The sequence below is a fragment of the Pan paniscus genome, chromosome 1 (assembly GCF_029289425.2).
Source record: "Pan paniscus chromosome 1, NHGRI_mPanPan1-v2.0_pri, whole genome shotgun sequence".
Taxonomy (NCBI): Eukaryota; Metazoa; Chordata; class Mammalia; order Primates; family Hominidae; genus Pan; species Pan paniscus.
The window spans coordinates 125,945,102-125,968,569 of NC_073249.2; the positions used below are offsets into that span (position 1 = coordinate 125,945,102).

The 23,468-nt window shown below is 37.1% G+C and overlaps 1 long non-coding RNA gene across 4 annotated transcripts in view; it reads right to left on the minus strand.

Annotated features, from left to right (window-relative positions):
• The window catches only part of LOC100992704 (uncharacterized), a 61,477-nt gene that overhangs the window by 3,340 nt on the left and 34,669 nt on the right, over positions 1 to 23,468 (minus strand). For 2 of the 4 annotated variants that reach the window (XR_010110798.1, XR_010110799.1), the window contains 4 exons: positions 11,187 to 11,310; positions 8,268 to 8,589; positions 6,507 to 6,652; positions 453 to 3,147 (listed from right to left, as the gene is read on the minus strand). This is a non-coding gene — a long non-coding RNA (uncharacterized LOC100992704). Of the gene's footprint in view, positions 1 to 452; positions 3,148 to 6,506; positions 6,653 to 8,267; positions 8,709 to 11,186; positions 11,311 to 23,468 lie in introns of all 4 variants that reach the window. The other 2 variants (XR_610057.6, XR_010110800.1) reach the window with 2 other exon arrangements.

Below are 23,468 nucleotides of genomic sequence, written 5' to 3' on the forward strand. Positions count from 1 at the left end.
AAGACTGCTTCAAGCCATGAATAAACAGTGTGTGTTTTCCTGGAGAAATAATTGTATAGAAAATTTGAGGCAATAATCACCAACCCACTTAACACCCTCCTCCAACTTAAAAGTATTTTTATATTAAAACAAACAGAAATGTATTATGGAAGAGAATACAAGATTCACATGGATTTTTAGATAACACTCTCAAATTCCAAGAGATTTTGTATTTGGCAAACTGCTTTAGGGTCTACCTTCCTTGCCTCAACCTCCTACCCTTCAGTTCAAGTTTATTTTGCTAAGTAAATTATCTAAATAGCCTGTCCACATCTATATTGCTAGCAAGTGGCAGAGCAAAACTTTTAAATCAGATCTCTCTAGAGCCTGTACTCTAAACCACTATAGTAGACACTATCCAATAATCTAATGGTCTTTTAATTTTAGTTAATATTATATTTAGCTTTACTTACCAAGTAAATGACAACATAAGGCCAAATGCAGGCAGCAGGTATTTTTCAATAATGAATTAGCAGGGGCTCCAAGAATACAACAAGAGAAAGTGATTTTTCACAGTGCTTGAGAGGCTGAAGATGGGATTATCGCAGAGAGAAAAAGGTTAGAGTGGTGTTTCCTTAGTCCACTACTCACAAATTAGATGGTTATGTTACATATTCTTTTAAGACACAAGCCATCCTCCAAACTTACAAAAAACAGAAAGTCTACATCATTTTCCTGTTCAAAACCTTGAAAGCACAGTTTAGAAAGTCCTTCACAATCTGGCTCTAAACTACCCTCCAGCAACTAATCCCCATAGAATCTCAGCTCCAAATACCTCAGACTATTAATTAATTAATTAGCTAATACAATTAAAAGTCTTCCTGAAAAGGCAACCTTAACATAAAGACTTCAGGATAAGAAAGAGTTGTACAGATTAAAGGAATGAAACAGGGTTGGGAGGAAGAGAATTCCATGCAAGAACATGCAGAAACAACATCTCATAGGTAGAAAGAGCGAGGCCACTGACAAAAGTTCATTCAGGGAAGATGGCAGAGATGAAGCTGAAAAGGCAGGCAGGCAGAAGCCAGAAAGAGGACTTTGCAAGGCCCATGCTCCAGTGGGCCTTCCTTTTAGGGAAATGGAAAATCAACAAAAGATTTTAAGAAAGGAGTGGCATGCTCAGATCAGATCTGTGATTAAGAAAGTTTACTCTAGATACCCCTTGGAAATCATATTAACACACATTGTGTGCCGCCACTACTACTTCCAGATGTATGCCCTCCACTGACTTTTACAGGTAAATGTGGAAACTGATTACGGGGTTTACCTAAGAAAACTAGTTTTGCACTCTCAGATTTCAAAATACAGTAATGAAAAACACAAAGCCTTTCCTCTTAAAATCTTGGAGTGCATGTTAGGGTATTCTTTAAACTTTGGTAACCATAAGAAGCAAATTACTTTGGAGTACTCCACTTCAAAAATGTTGTATAATACATGAAATGTGATATTACAGCATTACTGATCCACTTTATGATGTTTTAAAAAATGTACTTATTTAAATACAGAAATATGATCAATGAATACAGCATTATATAATCACCAAGAGAACTTACTAGAGTTTTCATAATGGTCTCTTGGCTCTTCTTCTGCTGATATTGGCACCAAAGAAATTAGGTTATAACTATTGTTTCTTTTTGTGGCTGAAGAGACATTTCCAAGTACAGAATGAATGGAGTTCATTCAGAAGCCTTGCAAATGGGCTGTGGCCCCTTTTTTTATGCATAATAGGCCCAGCAAGGATATTTAGGACAAAACCAAGTTTTACTTTTAACCAGTTGACAAGGTCTTCACATTTTAAAGGAGCTCCACACGCTAGATTTACTTAGGCTTATCTGTTCTTTCATCACAATTTCTATAGAAGAATATTAAGGATGCCAGAGAGTTGCCCACTTAGGGAAGGCAGATCGTTTTTTTAAAATAACAAGATAAATCATATGTTGCTTAAAACCTAAATTACAGAGGACATAGGAATTTCCAGTAGACTAAACTTGTCACAGTGACATGAAACAATAATATTTGAGGAAAAAAAAAAAAAGAAAAAAAGAGCTTAGTGGAGAAGCAAGTCACTGGGAAAGGGAAAAAGCTTAAAAGTCACGCATATTTAAAGAAAACTAATGTTTTGTCATTGTTTCAGCCACATCTGAGTACATTAGAATTTAACGTACTTAAAAAAATTTTTAAAGGCAAAACATACAACAGTTGGGAGACAAAGTGGTTGTAACCCACTTCCTCCACACCCTCTTGATACTTAACATTGATACTTCGTGTGGTCTTTGGCTTATGCAGTATCCTGTCTCATTATGACTGGACTATTAAGAATCAAGTAACTGTCCCTGGGCATGGTGGCGGGTGCCTGCAGTCCCAGCTACTCAGGAGGCTGGGGCTGGAGAATCCTTTGAGCTCAGGGGCTCGAATCTAGTCTGGACAACATAGTGAGACCCCCTGTCTCTAGAAAACAAACAAACAACAACCAAAAACACCCAAACACAAACACACAAAAGAATCCAGAATCAAATAATGGTCATCAACAATACAATATCCAACTGTAGTTCCTTTTTTTTTTTTTTTTTAACGCACAGAACAACCTTTTGAAGGTGCCAAATTTAAAGATGGTAAAGTAACAGAGAAGTAAACTGTAACCTAATTGCTATGGCTTCAGAATAACCCAGTCAAAAGACTTTCAACATGAAAGGAAAGGAATTTAAATTAGTTGCCCTTGAGTTCAATATTTAAAGGTTCTGTATTTTTTTTCCTACTTTAGCAAGGGAACAAATATAGTCCTAGATTGGTCCAGGGGTGTATCTCCCCTTCTCAAAGTAATTTGCAGGTTGGACTACAAAGGAGATACAGCAACCCAGTGAAAACAGTAGAAGCAAGACAGGTTCTTGGCATCTGCTTATGCTGCCGCCTGTATTTCTGCCCATGTTGGCTCAGGCCAAACAATGCAGCATCCAGTGGATGGCTGAGGGACCTGTGTCCTCCACACTTCGCTCACCAGCAGGGGAGTCATTATTACTCCTTCACATTGGGTACTTTTGAAGCACTTGATAGAAGCTCTTCTTAAAGGAAATACTGAGGATTAAAGAACAATTCTGAGACTCAATCATTCTGTAGGGAAAAAAACACAATTGTCTAAGTCAGGGGAAACCATCTCTGACAGATGTTCTGCTAAAAGAGAAGACAGCTCCTCTTTTCTACATGATTCTCGAGGGCTAAAGGCTGCAGAGAGATACTGCTAATTAATTCCTTCATGTTTTCATGAAGGAAATATTTATCAAACATATCTAGAGCCATATTTTATAAGTATTGTTTAGTTACTGTGTGTATATTCTAAGCATTTTATTATATAATAATATATACTGTGGAAGTAATAGTATTTACCTCACTGGGTTGTGGAGAGTATCTAACTCAGTGAGTTGTGAGATAATAAACATAAAGTGCTCATAAACCATAATCCTGGTGCACTGCAATTGCTCAGTAGATGGTCATTCATGTTATTGGTGTTATGGAGGCTGCTAATGTAAAGCTTTATTTCTGGGTCCAGAAAGAAGTTGCCTTTAATGGAGATATCAAAGGCTAAATAGTAACACTGACGTTTGAATAGGATCTGGAAAAACAGAGAAATTTTTGACTCAAAGGGATTTATAAGGTTTTGAACCACCCTAAAACTTAAGATTTCTGGTATGCTGTGGAATTCCTGAAGTTTGTGAGAGACTTGCACTTTCAGGAATTTAGGCTTTGATGTTGAATTAGGAAATTTGAATCCTGGCTCCATTACTTATTCTTTGTATACTTTAGCTCTCTTATGTGTAAAATGAGGCTAATAATTCTACCTACACGTCAGAGTTTTTGAGAGAACAATATATGTAAATACTTAAAACAGTGCTTGGTACTTAGCTAGACATATCTCAAATCACTACCATCATGATCACCAAATGGCAGAATTGACAAATGGGATTTGTGTCTTGCTGCCTCAGATTATCTTTGATTTTCCATACTCTTTGATGTCTAAAATAATTTTGATTCCTATTATTCTATAGCTAAATATTCTAACATGAGGCAATTACTATCCTTTCTGTTTCTAAATTGGAAGGATATCTTACAACACAATATTGCAAGGAAAATAACCACACATTGGTAGGTTCAAAGAAAAGAAGAGGAGAAACCATTAGGAAATGAAGCCACCTTGTCCATCTTAGGGGATGCTCACTCTTATCCTTCATTTTGCTTCTATCAGCTCTCAGTTTTCCCTCCTTCTCCATTGCGCCTCCAGTCTTAGTCTACATGACATTTAAGCCAAAAGTCATTCATAACATTTGTTTGTTTGTTTGTTTGTTCTTGAGAGACTCCTGGTGGCTTAGTTTGCCCTCTAATAGATTGCTATGGTAACACTTGTTTCCGTTTGTCTACCACTCTCCCTGCATCCTCTTAACTCCAATTTCTGATTAAAAAAAAAAAAAAAAAAAAGGAGCCACCTGTTTCCTGAGCACAGAATTAGATTATTGAATCAAGTTGGCTTACACAGATCCTTCGAATTTGAGTCTTAAGTGGAGGTGCCTTGGGGTGCTCTAGGTCAAAGAGTTCATGAGTTCTCAATGCTCAAGTCCTCAGAATTGTCCTGGTTTCTAACCTCCTGAAGCTTGCTTGTTCAGTGATACCTTTCTGTGAGCTACTCTAATAATTCTCGTGTTTAAGATGGTCTCTGTTGCATATGCACCTTTCTGCTTTTTGCAACCAAAAAAGAAAAAAAACCTATGTGGCTGTGTGGCTGAGTTCCCTTGGGGGAATTTAATCAGCCATCGGCTTTGGTCAACTAGGGGCTTACACAAGACAAATTAATCTGGAGGAGATGTTAAGGGTGGTAAGTAATTTGATATATCCATAACAGGGGAAAATGGTAGTTATAAGAAAAGAATCAGACTTGTGTCTACATATACTATAGTCTTAGCAGAATATAACAAACCCCATTTAATTAAATTCCATTTAAGTCAATAGGCATTACAATTAGGCATTCACTAGATAAGCACTTGGGGGATATTTAGACGGATAAGGCTAAAATTTTGCTCTCAAGTAATGGCTAGTCTGGGGGAAGACTACATGTACACATATAAGTATAATACAAGGCAAAATATGCTGACTACTGTGATAAGATCAAATAAAAACACTTTGGGAGGCCGAAGCAGGCGGATCACGAGGTTAGGAGATCGAGACCATCCTGGCTAACATGGTGAAACCCCGTCTCTACTAAAAATACAAAAAATTAGCCAGGCGTGGTGGCGGGTGCCTGTAGTCCCAGCTACTCGGGAGGCTGAGGCAGGAGAATGGCGTGAACCCGGGAGGCAGAGCTTGCAGTGAGCCGAGATCGTGCCACTGCACTCCAGCCTGGGCAACAGAGCGAGACTCTGTCTCAAAAAAATAAATAAATAAATAAAAACATAGAGGAAAGAACAATTAATTTGGGTTATAGCATTAGCCAAACAGGTCAGCCTGCTGAAAGATTCAAATAGCATGTTGCAAGCCACCAATACAAAGGAGAGAAGGAGCCCTTTTAAAGAGCTGTGGCATTTTGAGATCTTGAGTAACATACAAATGGAAAAAGACTCCTCAAGTTTGTAGGCACTTGAGAAATATTGCTTTCTCACTTCTTACCTCATTTAAGTACAGGTCTAAGTAAAGGTCTGTAGAGGCAAAAATCCTTTCTTACCAATAAGTGAGTCCTTCCCTAACCCTAGTCTTGGGCTGGTAGGAAGTATCCCTAGTCAGTGTCCCATTTCCTCACCAAGAGTGTTTTCCATTCCTGAGTTAGTTCAACAAGGGTAAAATCTGGATTAATGGCCCCCACGTCTTTGAAGTCAAGAAGTGTACATTATTTTTTCCCAGATCTTAAATCTGGTGACTCAGCACAAATTCTAGCCTTGCATGTATCCCTCAACCAGACTGAGTATCCATTGCATGAACAATGACCCACGGACACCAGTGTAACCCCTGCCTCCTCACCTCCTGCACTGGCCCTGCAGAACTGAGATTCTGCCTTTTACGTAGCCTTTTTGCCTGAGAACAAGTTAGCCTAATTCTTGGCAATCTTCTCTCTGGTTATGGCAGTGGAGTCTCTACCATGTGTTTTAAACCCTAGTTCAACAAGCAATTCTGTTAGAACCCGACTAATATCCTCCTTACAATGGAGCAGGTGTTGGCAAACTTCTTTAAAGAGCCAGATAGTGTATATTCTAGGCTTTGAGGGCCAGAAGGTTTCTGTCACAAGTATTCTGGCATTTTAAGTCCTAAAGCAGCCATAGACCACATTTAAATGAATGGGTGGAGCAGTATTCTAATAAAACTTCACTTATAAAAAGAGGCAATGATTTGGCCCTTGAGTATAGTTTGAAGACCCCCTGCTTTTCAGCATCACTGTTCATGCATTCAGAATTCCTTATTCCCATGACCCATCTGTTTGCAAGAAAGCTTACCTTAATCTTTCCCAATCCTCCTTTATTTGCAAAGGTGTAGGCTTGCCCATCTCAGTTACAATATTCAAGACGTCCATGTACCTTACTTCAGTTCCTGGTATACTCCAGAGCCCACATGAACATTTATGCATACCCTATCATTCCATCTAGAGCCAAAGTAAAAAAAGAGAAGCGAGAAGTAGTGGTATGTATATAGTTATTAGCAGTTTGAGGGAAAACAAAACAAAACAAAACAAAAACAGAAAATAGCCTAAAAGAAGTAACTGTTGCTTCTGGAACAAGAGAAAAGGAGAAAAGTTATAAGACAACAATCTGTTATATTCTGCAGGGAGCAGAGATACCTTGGCCAAAAGTAAAGAAAATTGGGTAACTCTCTAGACAATGGGAAGAAAACTGAGGCTCATAAAAGTTAAATGAGAGTTCCACATAGGCCTGTTAAGGAATTCCTGCTAATTATATTCATCTTGAAGCAAAGGTAGAAGATGTATCGCAATATCCCAAATTGGAAATCTAAATATATTTTCTGAATAAAGTTGTTAAATAGAGTGATTTTTTAAAATGTAGTAGTAGGTTTAATAGGAATTTGTAAGTGGCACAAAACACAATAATAACTGCTATTTAGTTAAGTGACAGTGTAGTGGACATTTTTTTCTGATTTTACCATCTAACATTCACTCCCCTTTCTTTTGGTAACACTATCAACAATTTTCTTTGGACAACCGTGCTTCCTGTGCCTTCGGTCCCCCTGCTTCGGATTGAGCTGAAACTATCCGATTTCAGGGACAGGCATGTGATCTAGGTTTGGATAATCAAAATATTGAACCCCCCTGGATCTACAGTTGTTTTAGGAATAGAAACATGCAAGTTTGTCTCATCAAAGTGAGGCCAAGACTTCTATAGGTATTTCAGGGAGAGTTGCTCTTTTTTATGTTATATTAGAAAATGGCAAGATGTTAAGTTTAGAGTTGCTAAAGGATGACATTAGGAAATAACTCCTTTGACAGTTAAAGCAAGTATTAAGAAAAATAGGCTGTAGAAATGCAGATACCAAGTCCTGAGAATACTGTTTGAACCCTTAATATTTTAGTAATGAGTTAATTTTTTTAGCCTATTTTCTTTTATACTTCCTTTCCTCCTTCCATTATTCTCTCCTTCCATCCCTCCCTTCTTTCCTTCCCTTTTATCCCTGCAACTGAGAGTTGTAAAAGAAAGTAAAATAATACAGCTTATTTTATGTGAGTATATATAGCTTTCCTTTAACTCACAAAACAATCCTATGGGTGGGAATTGCATAGTATGCCGCTGGTCATGCTATGCATAGTATGCAATTCCTCAGTTGACTTCAAAGCTACGATTCAACCTCAGGCCAGTATGACTCAAGGCAGGTGATCCTCACTATACCCCCTGCCCTCAGGTAAAACGTCTTCTAAGGGAACTAAGCTTTTAGGTCTCAACAATTCATATCTGCTTCTAATTTAGGGGCCATCTCTATACTAGGGGCCTAATGTGATGATAATAGATCAACTTTGGCCAGTGATGTGAAAATAAATGTACTTTTGAAAATGCAGTGACTCCTTGACAGGTGCCCTTTAGAATACTGGTGAATGGCTGTTGTAGAAAAGTCATTTCTGAAAGGTATTTTTATGAGGCAAACTGCATTTTCCACTTTTATCCCACACCTAATGTCAGGGATATGTTCTAAGAGAATACTTTTATTCTCATTCATTCTGCAACAAACATTTAGAGATATTTAGAGCTTACCAGGCATTGGAGAAATGTACTGGGCTGCCTAGAACAACAATTTGGACCAACGTTTGCACGTTCCCATCCCAGAAACACTTGTAGGTCCAGGGTGGTTCAATATTTCGATTGTCCAAACCTGGATCATCTACCTATCCCTGGAATCAGGGATGGTTTCAGTTCAATCCGAAGGACAGGAAGGCCATCTTAGATTGATAAGCCATCTTATGTTCCCAGCATCTGTCTGAAATAATTATATCCTGAGAGCTCTCGTAGTGTGAAGCTGTCTTCTACATGTAAAATTTTACAGGGAACCATGTTTTTCAAACAAAGGCATAAGAACCTGAAAGACAGTACAGAATAGTGATTAACAGGGCTGGCACTGGAGTTCAAGTCTCATCTCTTCTCAGCTGCATGACCTTGAGAGAGTTATTTAACGTCTCTGCGCTTCATTTTCCTTGTCTGTAAAAAAGGAATGATAATAATAGTACCATTATTGTTAGTTGCCCATCCTCCCCTAAGTTTCTCAACTAAATGAACTACTGACTTGCTATCTAGTTTTTAATTTGAATATTAATAGATTATATTCACTTATATTGTGAATAAGTGAACGTTTCACTTATTTCTCTTATCTCTGTCACAATCTTTTATGCACACACATGCAAATATGCTACATAAATTAGCTCTAAAAATGAGCAACTTGTAATACATGCCCAGCACCGTAATGTAAGTTAAGTGATATTTTATTAGGGAGCAACCAATGATTTTTATCATATAAAATAAACAAGGAAATTTATCAAGATAGTTTTCATCATAAAATATATTTTTAAATATCTTTCTTCCCAAATTTTCTATTAAATTTGACCTAGCCATATGACTTACATAAATTATATTAGCAAAACTGAAGCCAATTATCTGAAACCATTTAAAGTACGGCTATTTCAGAACAATAATATGAGTATCATTTAAACAATGTTATAGTGTGTACACACATATCTGTCTTTCTATGTACCTTAGGGGTGGGAGGACAGACTGAGGCAATAGGAAAATCTCTCAAGTTAGTTTAGAAGTCAGAGAAATTTCCCTTTACCTTTTTCATCAGAACAAATTAGAACAGATCATTGGAATCTATTTCAAACAAATAACAACTTTCCTAGTGTTTTTGGAATGCAAAGACTAAAATGTCTAGATTGTCACACAGAAAACCATACAACTCAGATTCCTAACACAGTTTTATGAATGAAGAGCTGAATCACTTTGTTATGCACAAAGGACTAGATAAATGCCACAGAAATGCTATAATCCTGGGGATTAATTCTTTTATTACTATTTAACTAAGTTGTCCTAGTGATTTACCAGTTCAAATGTGATATTAAATGCTATATTGTATGTTGCTCCATACTTGATTTTAAATGAATCAAATGCTTATAATTACAGTATTTGGAATTTTTTGTTATTTTTAAAGGCTTTTTAAAGTTTTTATATACTTGATAGTAAGCTGAACACTTAGGTTAGCTTCAGTTACACAATTGTAAGATTTTTTATTGTACAATTATTCTTTTAGAATTGAAATTTCTACCAACTTTTGCATGTTTCCTTCCCTTAAACAATTGTAGGTCCAGGGAAGGAGGGTTCAATATTTTTATTGTCCAAACCTAGATCACATACACACCCCTGAAATCAGAGTACAGACAGCTGATGTTCAGTGTAGACAGCTGTCTAAACAATAAGAACTCTATGTATCAGGACAGGTGCTGTTATTATCCTCCAAGTGTTGATTTATAAAAGATTTGGAGGGATAAGGCTTAAACATTAAAACAACAAGCAAATATCCCAGTAAAACAAAGCTGCAAATTTCAATCTATTCCTTACACAAGAGTCAACTATTCAATGAAAAATTTCAAGAAAAGTATAGGGGTTTTCCACTGCTTTGAAAGTGTTTTGATAACACATAATAATATCCAACTTTGGAAATTTATCACAGCTATCTAAGAAGCTCAAGGTACCACTTCAAAGAATTACCAAGAATCACCTAGCATATTTCCAAAACCTGAAAAATCAACTTAGTTTACAAATTGTTAGACTATGAGTTTCTTCAAGACATGGACCACCTTTCTCCTCATGGTTTGCTGCTACCTTGCACAAATTAGGCACTGAGTATATGAAGGAGCATGGCAGACTGAAGTCCTACACCTACCAGAAGAAAGGCCACACACCCTTGTAGTCACATAGCTCCATCCTATTTGCCAAAAATCAATGGCCAGATGATCAAAAGCAGTGGTTGCCAATTGGGGATGATTTTACCCCCCAGGGATATTTGGCAATGTCTAGAGTCATTTTTGGATGTCAGAGATGTGCAGGGATGCTGTCATCTAGTAGGTAGAGGCCAGGGATACTGCCAAACATCCTACAGCACACAGGACAGCCCGCACAACAAAGAATTATCTGGCTGGAAATGTCAGCAGAGCTGAGGTTCAGAAACGCTGATCTAAGAGTTAATTGAATATTTGGCTGGGCACAGTGGCTCACGCCCGTAATCCCAGCACTTTGGTAGGCCAAGGCAGGTGGATCACTTGAGGTTAGCAGTTTGAGACCAGACTGGCCAACATGGTAAAACCCCATCTCTATTAAAAATACAAAAATTAGCTAGGCATGGTGGTACATGCCTGTAGTCCCACCTACTCAGGATGCTGAGGCATGAGAATCACTTGAACACAGGAGGCAGAGGTTGCAGTGAGCCGAGATCATGCCACTGCACTCCAGCCTGGGCGACAGAGTGGGACTCCATCTCAAAAATAAATAAATAAATAAAATAAAATAAAAATAAAATAAAAGTTAATTGAATATTCATGACGGCATCAGACAGTCATCCATAGTGGAACACACTAAAATATACCTTGTTTAAGTTAAAAAAATTTCATTGCAAGATTCAGTACTCACCTTCCAAAACAGAAAAGCTGCTGGAATGAAAATGTGGAAGTAGAATGAAAAGCCTTCCATTTTCTCTCAACGAACACAATTTTTCATACATCTTCATGTTTATCACATGTGATATATTCAGGAACTGTGGAAGAACAGAAGTGATAATGATATGCTGATACATAAGGAGTCTCATGTCTCCTAGAAAGTAGACTGACTTTTGTTAATGAGACATTTAAAGAGGTCAAATATGGAAGGGCTAGATTTGTATTCAATATCTGGCATAAGAACAGTGAAACAGGAAAGGTAAAGGTAATAATGGTAAAGGAGGTAGTTAACATCTTTTATGTCCTCTCAATCTGCCAGATACAATGCTACAACACCTTATGTGTATACTCATTTAACTGGTAAGATCTATCAATCTCAGAAGTTAAGTGTTTCAGAAAGAATATGATTTGATCATTTCTATAACAATTGTACTATAACTTCCATTTTACAAGTCTCACTCCTCCACTAGACTGGGACCTTCTGGAACCTGCCCTCCAGAAGGTCCCAGTCTAGTGGAGTGGGACTCGTAAAACAGACTGAAAAAGTAGAAGTCCTAATGATGTCTTACTTATCATTAGGACTCATTCATCATTAGGACTCATACTATACCACCAAATAGGCCTTTCATTAGAGATTAAGAGAATAAGAGTAACACTGTGCAAAAAAACAAAAATCTAGGGGAAACCATCTAAAGTCCTCCAAATTCTAAGGAGAAGAGAGGTTATCATAAGTCTAGTCTGTGAGTTCTTCCATGAGCAAGATACTTCATTATCTCTGTATTCACAGTTACTAGTGAAGAGTCTAACACAGAGTAGACACTTAATAAGAATATTTTAAATTGAACTTGAGACTGTAAATATTTTCAAGTGTTTCCAAGAAAGGGAAATGTGATCCTCTCCTTTACATGGATCTTGACTCAGCAAATACAGTTACTTCTTTTTCTCACATGTACTTGTTTACAACTCTTGTGTGGTTCCTGCCATTTACTGTTCAGCTCTGATAACAATGAATGGCACTCAGACAAGGTCAAAGGGAGGCAACATTTTGCTTGAGCGATTTCTTCATTCAGCTATATATGTCAGTGTGGATGCAGAGTGGGTTACATAAGTAATGACAAATACTCCTTTCTGAATTCTAACACAGAGATCTACAGCTGCCCCATTAGATTGTTGCCTTATCTGGGGAGCTATCCTGTGGTGCTGCAGTGGATACTGTGGAAAAAGGAGGAAGCAAAGAAGTGGAAACAAGATAGATGTGCCAAGGCAGAAACTACATTCTAATTTTGAGTATATTATTTAGATACCACCATCAATCAATCCTCCTGATGTTTTATCAACGAAGACAAGACTTACATCTCTTCCCTTTGTTAGCCACTCAAAAAAGATCTCACTAAACTTCAAACTCAAGCATATTGGCATAATAACAGCAACTATTAAGAATTTGCTTGCTATTTTTTGACTTAGAAAAGATGTTTTCTTCATTATCTCCATGAACTAATATTTATGAAGTACTCTCATGTATTGTACATGCATATCTATCATATACTACTCTGAGAAAGTTAGAGAAGTTCCTGCCCTGTGGGGTTTTTTGTGTGTATTGTAGGGAATGAAGGAGAGTTAAAAAAAAAAAAAGGCCATATTCTCTCCCTCTCAAATGTCTTCATCAAAAATGTTATAACCGGGCACAGTGGCAAGCGCCTGTAGTCCCAGCTACTTGGGAGGCTGAGGCTGGAGGATCGTTTGAGCCCAGGAGTTCAAGGCCAGCCTGGGCAACAGAGTGAGACCCTGTCTCTAAAATATTATATATACATCATATAGTCATATATATATATATATATATATATATATATATAACTGTAACTTGACAATATCATAGATCTGACCAAACCAAATGATAAATATATACCTCAGAATATGGAGTGGGTGAGTAAACATAAAATATCACTTTCACAGTTCTTTTAACACAAATGATTTATAAATTTATTGATTCTAAGATGACAAAAAAAAAGTGTCCCTTAGATAAGCTCTGGTCACCTAGGGTCAGTTTCCAACAACAGATTCCTTCTCAGTATACTACCCAATGGTGAGAAGACCCCAAAGTGGACAGCCGGAGAGCTGCAACACATGCAAAACACTTGCAACCCTTCTTGTTTTCTTATTTTTCCTGTTTTCATTGGCAGAATTTTTTCCTTGCTCAAAGCAGAGCTGCAAATGAAAGCAGCTGCCCAAAGTGGAGGAAGTTCAAAGACCAGAGAAGAAAGAGAAAGGAGGTGGGGGTCAAATGAGGAAAACAACGGAAAACAACGGAAGACAACATGAAGACTATTGGCAACTCTGCCTTGTATGAAAGTCTAAAGCAGAAAACACTTGTGGACAGATGGACTGATGGCAGCTTTCGGCAAAGCGATGTACCAATATGCTTTCAAGTGACTTCACAACTGAGTGTTATATTTTTAAACAGACTTGAAAACTTATAACAATCCCAAAGCAAGAAATATTTCTAAATATTTTCCTCTGAACTTTTCTGATGGTCACTTTTTTTGGTTCCTGTCATATATTCATTCATGTTTCTGAATCATGCTACAGATGAAAATCTATTTAAAGTTATTGCATGAGTTTCCTTGGCTTTCACTACTTAAAGATTATCAGGAAAATACAAGTGTAGTTATTTTGGAATCTGGCTTCAATAGGTACATTTAGAAGAATTTGTATATATTTAGCATTTATTTTTTAACTACAAGGTTTAGTGCTTCATTAGATATTAAAATTTAATCTTGAAATTCTTATAAAAGGATTATAGTTAAAATATTCATTGCAATTAATTATTTTATTTTTATGCAGAAATTAAAGAAGTAAAATAAATACAACTTATGGGACATTTCAGAATACATTTTTAAAATGTTTTAAAAATATATAAATACCCTACTGTATTTTAGGATTTTTAGAAATATTTTATGCAAAATTAATTTACTTATATTTTAATGCTAACATATAAATTCTAGAATGTTGCAATTCCAAAACTGAAAAATTCACCGGAGTGCACAGATTCTGGAAGACAACTTGTTTGAATATATTTTTGCAAGTTCAAGTATCTAAACTTTTAGACAAAAACTTTTCTATTGCCCTAGCTTCTTTAAAAAATATATTTACAAGCGAGAATGACTGCAAAATGGGACCTAAAAATGTTTGCTCTATGTAGAAATTTCATAAACGTTTACTGTAGAGCGGTAAACACTTTTCACAGACTGACCGCTAACTCCAGAAGCCTTTTCTTTCAGTCAACACTTTCCCACCGTGAGAACCATTTCTCATTAACAACTAAATTGTTTTCCAATGCTGTGCTATAAGGGGTTTCCTTAGAAACCATTTGGTAAAAGACTGTGGCTTTCTTCCACAGAAATCTCAAGCAGTGAAAAGGCAGATTTTCTGGCATAAATCAAACCCAATTTCTAGGGTTCACTAAACCCTTTCTCCTCAAAATAATGTTTTGTGACTTGATCTTAGCAGTTAATAGTACACGCAGGAGAGCTGGTGTGAACCAGTTTTAAATGAATTTTATTCCATCCCTTTTGTCATTCAATTGAAATCACTTTGAGGGCTTGTTATACCTTGATAAAGGTTTAACTGCACAACTAATGGACAAGATAATACTCTTTACTATGTGGCAAAATGTATAATTTTTTTCCCATCAAATGTGCTCTGTGAATTAATCTTTGTATTATTAGGACAATGTTATCTGTTCTGATTTCAGAGTTGTTCTTGCTTATAAATATACTATTTAAAATAAGTTGTGGCAACACAAGTTTCTGTGCTAAAAACATAAATATTTCATCTGGCATACATATATATATATATATATATATATACACATCTACCAATAGCATCGTAGAAAATTTCTAGATGCAAGTAGATTCATACGAAATACACAAAAAGAAGCATGTGTACCAACAATTATGTCTCTAGTGTATACGTGACAGAGTACTTTAAATGAAAATCCAAAATTATTACTGGAATGGAATAATACATTTCCACATCTCTGTGCCTGCTGTATACATTGCTCCCTTTACAAGCAATGTGCACCTGCCTCCCAGATTTTATTCCTGCCTTAGACATTGTTCAATCATCCCCTCATTCACTCATCCATTTATTCATTCCATACATTTTTACTGGGCACTGATTATTTGCTGGATTCTATGCTAGATGCTGGAGTGAACAAGATAATGCCCTTTCCCCATTTTCCCACGGAGCTAATGGTCAAAAGTGATTCCTTCCCCCTTCTCTGACTTCCTCGGACAAAGATAATCATTTCATTTTTGGTCCTACCATAATTCATCCATTAAACAAGTATCTAATGAGCAACTACTATATAGTAGGCACTTGCCATATCATCTTGCAATTATTTACTTACGAATCTGTTTTGAGGAAAAAGCCTTTCTATATCTTTGTATTTTGAGGACCTAATACAATTCTGGAATATAATAAATGCAAAGTAAATGTTTATTGAATAAATAATTGAAGTAAATGAAACTATTCTAGCTAATAGACTAGATTTTCTGTTATTTGAAAATTATCAATAATATACCATAAGTTTACAAAAATATCAGCTCTGCTTCACTAAAAACTTGCACTGAACATTTTAGAGATGTGAAAGATGGAAAACCTGAGAAATAGTCAAGCTGTTCTAAGACTTTTTGACAACTAGAGCTTCTGCCATATTACCAGGCAAGTCTTTCCCAAGATTGAATTAATATGCTTATAGGATGATCCATCTAAGTTTGAAAAATAATTTAAAGTAGAAATTAGTCTTCATAACCCATTTATGCCTGAGGTTGCAATTTTTTGAATTTTTGCATAAAATTCATATATGTAACCTGCAAAAATTTAAGGAACAAGAATTTGAAGAGAAAAAGTTTTTATTGTGTTTCATTGTTATGTGGCAATCAAAAAATGGAACACCGGGCATAAATGGCTTGGTTAAGGCCAGTATTGTGACAATTTGGTTTGAGGACATTTTAGTTAAGAAATGCAATCCTCACCTACAGAATGGGAGAACATTTTTGCAATCTATCCATCTGACAAACATCTAATATCCAGAGTTTACAAGCATCTTAAACAAATTTACAAGAAAAAACAATCCCATTAAAAAGTGGGCAAAGGACATGAACAGACACTTCTCAAAAGAAGATATTCATGTGGCCAACGAACATATGAAAAACAGCTCAACATCACTGATCATTAGAGAAATGCAAATCAAAACCACAATGAGATACCATCTCATGCCAGTCAGAATGGCGATTATTAAAACGTCAAGAAACAACAGATGCTGGCGAGCATGTGGAGAAATAGGAATACTTTTACACTGTTGGTGGGAGTGTAAATTAGTTCAACCATTGTGGAAGACAGTGTGGCAACTCCTCAAAGATCTAGAAGCAGAAATACCATTAGACCCAGCAATCCCATTACTGGGTATACACCTAAAGGAATATAAATCATTCTATTATAAAGATACATGCACACATATGTTTATTGCAGCACCATTCACAATAGCAAAGACATGGAATCAACCCAAATGCCCATCAGTGACTGATAGACTAGATACAGAAAATGTAATATTCCATGTATCCACCATGGAATATTATGCAGCCATAAAAAGGAATGAGATCACATCCTTTGCAGGACATGGATGGAGGTGTAAGCCATTATACTCAGCAAACTAATGCAGGAGCAGAAAACCAAACACTGCATATTTTCACTTATAAGTGGGAGATGAACGATGAGAACACACAGAAACATTGAGGGGAACAGCACACACTGGAGCCTGTTCAGGGGGTGGAGGGAGGGAGAGCATCAGTAAAAATAGCTAATATATGCTGGGCTTAATACCTGGGCAATGGGATGATCTGTGCAGGAAACCACCATAGCACATATTTACCTATGTAACAAACCTGCACATCCTGTATATGTACCCCAGAACTCAAAATAAAAATTGAAGAAAAAAAATGCAACTTTCTACTTCTAAAGGCATCTCCCTGGGACTGAATGCCCAAAATATCTTCTGTAAACTGTAAACCTGACAAGATCTGCCATCCTACCCCCACCTCTCTAATCTCATTTCCTGCCACTCTCTCCCTTCTCATCCTGCTCCTACCAAACTAACCTCCTTGCTATTCCTTGAATATGCCCAGCAATTCTGCCTCAGGATATTGGCACTTGCTGTTACCTCATCTGCTCTTCCTCAGATACCTTCAAGGCTCACTCCCTCACTCCTTCAATTCCTTCAGGTCTCTGCTCAAATCACCTTTTCAGAGAGGCCTTCCTTGACACCATATCTCAAGCAGCATACCTGCCCCATCCACTCTGGATCACTCCCTAACCTTCTCAGGCTGCTTTAATTTTTCATAGCATGTATCACCATCTGACATACTATTTACTTTTGGGTTTTTTGTCTGTCTGCCCTATTAGAATTTAAATTCTACAAGGCTAGAGATTTTTGTAAATTCTACTAGCCATTTTGTAAACTCTACAGGGCTAATATTTTGACAATATTCCTAGTGATTAGAAATGTTTCTTAAACATAGAAAGTACCCCATAAATATTTATTGAGTGAATGAATTTGATCAATTTATCTGTAACTGTATACTCAGTATGAATTGTCTCTATTGTGGTATATTAACAGCTAAGGACTAATATGGTAATAGAAACCCCCTGAACTTATACATTCAGAATTTACTTTTTTGAATATCTGATATGCCCTTTGTTACTGACTTAGAAGCCCAAATTTACTTAGTAAAACTGTAGTTTTGTCTCCCCAAATCATCTTGCCTCAAAATCATTGCATTAGAAAAGGCAGTTCTGTGAACACCAACAGATTTAAACATTTAAAAGCCTATATGAAACATATAGCCTATATGTGAACATTTAAAAGCCTATATGAAAATGGGGATGGTAGAGGGGACATGATCCTTCCCATAGATAGTTTTATTCTAGTGGAGAGCCTCAAAGTGAAAGTACTGTTTCCTCTGTAGAGAAATTCTTGTGAGAAAGTCTTAAGCATAGCTAATTAGTTCTGAGTGGAAAAAAAGCGCTCTAAGTTAGGAAACTCATTTCATTGACTATTTAAGGGAACTTTTTATAAAATCAGTTATGGAAATAAATCTGTGGTTGTAATATGTTTATTTTATTTTATTTAAATAAATAAAATTTATTTAAACATTTTGTAATATGTTTATTTATTAATGTTTAGTTAAAGTCATCAAATGCAAGACCAATTATAAAGTTGTGAAGAAAAAGAATATCAAAAGTTTCTAAAACATTTTAATTTAAAAATATCAATTGCACAAATGTTCTAAATAAATGCTTCTACTATCCTTTTTTTTTTTTTTTAAACAAAGACAGGGTCTCACTATGTTGTACAAGTTGGTATTGAACTCCTGGGGTCAAGTGAGCCTCCCACCTCACCCTCCCAAAGTGCTGGGATTACAGGCATGAGCCACTGCACCCGGCCCACTCATCTTTCTTTCCCTATTTCTGACAATTATTTGATGCCTCTCAGACTTGCCTGTGAAATACTGATATATTAAGTTAGAAATAACCAATCACCTGCTTTGGATTTATATCAGGTATTCTCTTATACTAGATTATCATAGAAATGTAATAAAAGGAACCAAGGGCTTACTTAAATTTATGATAAAAATAAATTTGAGAATAATTTATTAATTAATCCATTTTCCTAGTTAAGTTGCTCTTCCCTGCTATATCCAGTTACTATCTTAGTTCTACAATCTGATTTTTCCAAAATTTGTTCATAGCATTTAACTTTCTCCCTCATATTCATGTACACACACGTGCATGCCCATCTGCACATGTGTACACACACAGAAAAGGGATCCTGGTCAAACCCACTTATCAGCTTTATCTATGACATCATATAAACCTTTCACCCCAGCCATCTGGCTGCCGTTCCAAGTCCTTAATTTTTTTTGAGCACCAAGAAGTTTTAATTTGCAACCTGCTATTGTTTTTAGTTTTAAACTGGCTTGGCATTCTCAGTACTAACTAATACATTTTGGGAATCAGCTGTCATATGAATGTCTTTTGACCTTCAAAATATTAAGAAGGTAGCTGGGTGCAGTGATGTGCGCCTGTAGTCCTAGCTACTCAGGTGGTTGAAGTGGGAGGATAACTTGAACTCAGGAGTTCAAGGCTGGCCTGGGCAACATAGTGAGACCCCATCCCACCTCCCCGTCCCCACCAAAAAATTGAGAAGACTGCCAAACTTGGATTAGGTTAAGCAGCAGATATGTCGACACTTCAGAAACAAGGGCTAGAGGCCCGAAGCAGGCTAGTGTTAGGATGACTAACTCATCCTGTTTCACCTGGGATTCTCCCAGTTTTAGCCCTGAAATTCCCAAGTTCCAGGAATCCCCTGAGTCCTGGGCAAAAGGAGACAGTTACCTCGTGAGTGAGAGGTGGAAGAAAACTGAAATGATAGCATCCTGATATTTTGGAGTAGTCCAATGAGCTACTTTGAAAAGAATGGTAAGTGTAGATGTGGTTTTGAGAAGAGTCAGGGCCAGTTAATTTAGCTGGTGAGGCAGGATGGCAATGACTATAGACAGACATCAGGAACTGGAGCCCAGGAATCTGGACTGGGTTAATGTAGCCTTGGTAAGGAGCAACGTGATACAAAGCCTATGGTGGGAAAGACAGCCCAGGTTCCATTTACTTGATAGTACAGCTGGCAGTGAAATTCTCTCTGACCTGGTGGGAATGAGTTTGCTGATGAAGAGCTTCAGGTTGCATCTGTGAAATACAGTGGAAGATAGACACAGATAAAAGTAAACTCAAAGGGGCTGAAGGTTACATAGCTAAGAAGAGGCAGTGCTAAATTTTAAGCCCAGATCTTTCTGACCCAAAGTGTGTTGCTCAGGCAACCTTTAAATAAAAGGTTATGATATAAATTCTATTCATAGAAATCCTCTGTCTAGTAGTAGTTTTGTCAATGTCATTTCCCATTTCCTAGATTATTAAATTCTTAGAGGGTAAAGACTATTCCATATTTATTTTTGTATCTTTAATTAGAAAAATACTTGGAAGACAATAAGCTTTTGATATATGTTGTTGAATTAAACAAAATTAAATGAGACCTGCACATTCCTACCTCTTTGCCTTTACTCTTATTAGGTGTCTCTGCTTGCACCATGGAATGTCCTTCTTCAAATTCTGTTCAACCTTAAAGCCCAGCTTGAGTTCTAGAATCTTTAGGTCATAGAGATCTCTCCCTTGTCTGAAATCGGCCTCAGCATTGTATCTTTTAATGTATTTAAATCTTATTATTCTGAAGGGTATTACTAGTGGCTTTATATCCATCACTATTATGCTTACAGCAGACAGTCAATCAACACTGATACTTGAAATCAAAAGCAGAAGGCTGTCAATAAATCTGTTCTCTTAATCAACAATTCAAAGCAGGAATGAACATTCAAAACAGGAAAAGGATTCTAAACCTCCTATCAGCAGCCAGACATGACTATAGTCTAGGTGCTGCTATTAAGTGTGCAAAAGAATTCCATTTGTCCTTATTTTATTTTATTTTAATTTTGTGAGATGGAGTCTTGCTCTGTCACCCAGGCTGGAGTGCAGTGGTGTGATCTCGGCTCACTGCAACCTCCACCTCCCAGGTTCAAGCGACTCTCCTGCTTCAGCCTCCTGAGTAGCTGGGATTACAGGCACACACCACTACGCCTGGCTAATTTTTGTATTTTTAGTAGAGATGGGATTTCATCATGTTGGTCAGGCTGGTCTCAAACTCCTGACCTTGTGACCTGCCCGCCTCAGCTTCCCAAAGTGCTGGGATTACAGGTGTGAGCCACCACGCCCGACCCCATTCGTTCTTTATAAGCACCACATCTGAAACTTAGAGACTGTTGCCATGTTGATAAAGTTATCTTTAAAAAAAACACTTGTTTATGAAAAGGGATTCTCAGCATTTTTATAAGAGAAAAAATTAAGATATAGTTGCTATCAAAGCTGTTAAAACTGGAATACTTGCAATAAAAACTAATAAAAGCCCAATTACTTTGGGGGGCTATATTGCAGCAAACCAAGTTGTGAAAATCAAGTTTACATATTCATTATTTATAAGTGACAGACTGAGGGAACAAATGAAACAACAAACAAGTGAGAACTATACCACTTATTAAGTACAAAAGTGAAATGAAATATACACTTTCTACTTTTGAATCAAAATTTTTGCTTAACTTATTTTTGTTTTGTAATCATTAACACCTCTACTTTTTCTTCTTCTTCTTTTTTTTTTTTTTTTTTTTTTTTTTTTTTTTTTTTTTTTGAGACGGAGCCTCACTCTGTCCCCCAGGCTGGAGTGCAGTAACGCGATCTCCACTCACTGCAAGCTCCGCCTCCCAGGTTCACCCCATTCTCCTGCCTCAGCCTCTCCAGTAACTGGGAGTACAGGCATGCGCCACCACACCTGGCTATTTTTTGTACTTTTAGTAGAGACAGGGTTTCACCGTGTTAGCGAGGATGGTCTCGATCTCCTGACCTTGTGATCTGCCTGCCTCGATTTCCCAAAGTGCTGGGATTACAGGCGTGACCCACCGTGCCCGGCCCCAATCATTAAGACCTCTAAACTGCAAAAGGGATTTCTTTTTCTTTAACCCAAATCTCTACTAAACTCAATTTTTTTTTTCCACTAGGCTGGGGAAACAGTATATAACTGAGTACTGACTTGGATTTTGTCAGAATCAGATAGCTGAAGTAAGAGACACATTAACAGCACGTTTCCTCATTCCTGTTTTCAGTGCTGAACAACAATTTCTATTACAGCCCAAGATTATACTAGTGTGTGACACAGAATGATCCTGCTTTTAAAACACCAATGGTAAAGTCAGAGCAGAATTAGTGTAAAGTGAATGAAACATAAGTGACAGGGTGTCTCTGCACAAGCCCCTCCCAAGGCCCAGAGAGAAACACCAGCATTATATTTAGTGATCATACACTTTTGTACAATTTGTAACAGTAAGATATATTAACTGCAATCAATTAATACCAGCGTCTCTTTTCATTATGTCTTCTCCATTACTTCTCCTCATGGTAGGTATGTTGGAGTGGCTACATGAATGTTAATATCCACCTGGCTTGGCATGGTGGCTCATGCCTGTAATCCCAGTGCTTTGGGAGGCCTAGGCAGGAGGACTGCTTGAGGCCAGGAGTTTGAGACCAGTCGAGGCAACATAGTGTTACCCCTTCTCTACAAGAAAATTTAAAAAATTAACCAGGTGTAGCGGCACACATCTGTAGTCCTAGCTACTTGAGAGACTGGGGCAGGATGATTGCTTGAACCGAGGGATTTGGGGTTACATTAAGCTATTATTGAGCTACTGCACTCTGGTCTGGATGACAGAGTGAGACCCCATTTCTAAGATAAAAAAAAAAAAAACTACAACAAAGATCCAGCTAAATGGAGATTGAGTTAGGTATATATTTAGCTTGGATTTAATGGGATAGGCTTATGTGGCCTGCAGAGTCTTGTATATGGTTATATTATAACTAGCCAAGCAAATTCAAGACTGGCTTCTAGCAATACTTCTATCACCCTGAGTACTGACTCATCTAGAATCATGACACAAAGATGCAGGGCCAGAGGTGGTCATGGTATATGAACAGGTCCTTTGGTGTTGGGCACTGAAAGTATGTGGTTAAGTCAAGAAAAAATGAGAGAAGTTTTCTCAAATTTGACAACAAAATCTGAAAATTTTGGAAGACATAGTTAATAACAAGTTTATGACTTATAAGTGAAAAAGCCATCTTCTACCAATAATAACAAAATAAGACTTCTGATTCCACACACGAAATATTACCTGCTGTTATCATCTGAATGTTCATGTTTCCCCCAAATTAATATGTTGAAACCTCATCATCCATGTTATGGTATTAGAAAGTGGGTCTTTGGTAGGTAGATTAAATCATGAAGGCTCTGCCCTCATGAATGGAACTAGTGTCCTTATAAAAGAAGTCCCGGAGAGTTGCCTCATGCCTTCCACTATGTAAGGACACAGTGAGAAGGCACCATCTATGAATTAGAAAGCAGATCTCACCAGACACCAAATCTGCTAGCACTTTGATTGTGAACTTCCCAGCCTTCAGAACTGTAGAAATACATTTGTGTCGTTTATAAACCAATCAGTTCATGGCATTTTGTTATAGCAGCCCAAACAGACTAAGACATCTGCCATGG